The sequence below is a fragment of the Gossypium hirsutum genome, chromosome A02, assembly GCF_007990345.1.
Source record: "Gossypium hirsutum isolate 1008001.06 chromosome A02, Gossypium_hirsutum_v2.1, whole genome shotgun sequence".
In the NCBI taxonomy this organism is placed as follows: domain Eukaryota; kingdom Viridiplantae; phylum Streptophyta; class Magnoliopsida; order Malvales; family Malvaceae; genus Gossypium; species Gossypium hirsutum.
In genome coordinates, this window is record NC_053425.1 from 13,068,245 (window position 1) to 13,070,275 (window position 2,031).

General features: G+C 39.2%; 1 non-coding gene across 1 annotated transcript; it reads left to right on the forward strand.

The window, feature by feature from the left end:
- The first annotated feature begins 1,446 nt into the window (after positions 1-1,446).
- LOC121216901 (small nucleolar RNA R71) lies at positions 1,447-1,553 on the forward strand. The gene has a single exon (XR_005913107.1). It is a non-coding gene; the product is annotated as a small nucleolar RNA R71 (small nucleolar RNA).
- The last annotated feature ends 478 nt before the right edge of the window (positions 1,554-2,031 follow it).

Genomic DNA, 2,031 nt, shown 5'->3' on the forward strand with positions numbered 1-2,031 from the left:
CACATTTCTGCACATCAATTGACGTTTTTCCCTTGACTAAGAAAGGTCTCTCTAGAATGATCGGCACTCATTTATCTGCTTCAAAATCTATGACAATGAAATTAGTAGGAAAAATAAATTTATCAACTCTTACCAAAACATCCTCGATCTTTCCTTCGGGATATGCTAAAGATCGATCCGCTAGCTGAAGCATCACAGTTGTAGGTCTTACTTCACCTATCCCTAACATCTTGAAAATAGACTTAGGCATCAAATTGGTACTCCCTCCTAAGTCACACAAAGCTTTACCACAGTAAGATTCACCAATGTTACAAGGTATAGTAAAGCTTCCTAGGTCTTTCAATTTCGGTGGTAGTTTGTTCTGCAGGAATGCACTGCACTCCTTTGTCAAGGCAACAGTCTCATACTCACTCAGTCATTTCTTCTTGGACAGTATATCCTTCATAAACTTCACATAATTTGGCATTTGCTCTAAAGCCTCCACCAATAGAATATTGATGTGTAACTGCTTCAGAACATCCTAAAACTTCTTAAATTACACCTCATGTTTCTTCTTGTGCTACTACAATCTTTGCGGATATGGAGGTGATGGAACTTTCTGTTGAACTAGACAACTTTTGAGTAGGTAAATCTGCATCCAATGAAGATGTTAAAGTATCTGAATTCACTAAGTTAGGATTTACCTTGTTAGTCTTTGCAGATTTTGATTCCTTTGGTGTAGGTATTTCAATAGCTGGTTGATTCTCCTCAATGGGCTTATCTTCAACATCAATAAATCGGGGTTCCAAAATTTTTCCACTTTGCAACGCCACTGCCTTGATATGTTCTTTACCCAAATTTCTTAGATTCTCAGTATTGCTCGGCAAGGTTCCTTGCGGTCTATTATGAAGCTCTGTAGCTAACTGACCCATTTGGTTTTCCAAATTTTTTAGTGTTGCTGCTTGGCTTTAGATCAAAGCATCATTCTTTGCCATGTACGCTTTCAACAAGTTCTCCAAACTGTTAGATGCCTCAGCTTGAGGTGGCTTTAGAGCTTGCTGATTAAACTCTTGAGATTGGTTAGGTCTATGCTGCAATAAGTTGCGGTTCGATCAATTTCCTTGGTTGCTCCAAGCAAAGTTAGGATGATTACGCCATGAAGGATTGTAGAAGTTGGACTGGGGTCCTTGTCCACTCCTATTTTGATATTGGTTCCCCACATAGTACACTGACTCGAGATTTGATGGACAATTCTCAAAGGAATGACCTTCCCCACAGTACACACAAGAAACTACTTCGAACTGACTTAGTGGTTGTGCTGCAAAATTATTAGCACTATTAGCGGTAAACTGTTTTAACATAGAGGAAATAGACGATACCTGAGCTGATAACGAAGAAGCATCTACCATCAATCTTGTATGTGCATTGAGACCATTATAGAATGTCTCCAACTGGATACAATGAGGAATCCCATGATGAGGACTCTTACGAAGTAACTCCTTGAATCGCTCCCAAGCCTCACACAAAGACTCATTATCCAATTGTTGGAAAGTTGTTATCTCGTTCCTCAAATTAGTGTTTTTGCTAGGCGGGAAATACTTAACCAAAAATCTCTCTGCTAATTCTTGCCATGTAGATATGGAACTTGGTGGCAGTGAATTGAGCCATGCTTGTGCTTGATCTTGCAACGAGTACTGAAACAACTTCAACTTTATTGAATCTTCAGTCACACCGGCTATATTGAATGAATCACTCACCTCCATAAACAATCGGAGGTGGAGATGTGGATCTTCTGTGGGCATACCACTGAATTGGCCCACCATTTGGAGCATTTGAAAAATCACTGGTTTTAATTCAAATTGGGTTGCCTCAATATCTGGCCTTCTAATTCTTGGGTTTAACTCACTGAAAAGTGGCAAGCATATTGTTTGATGCATTTCTGATTTCCAAGGTCCATCTCGACTTGTCTTTGAGTTGTTCGTTCACATCTTCTTTGTCTAAAAGTTAACTCAATTTCAAAGTCTACAGGGAGTAAATCAATAATCCGATCTA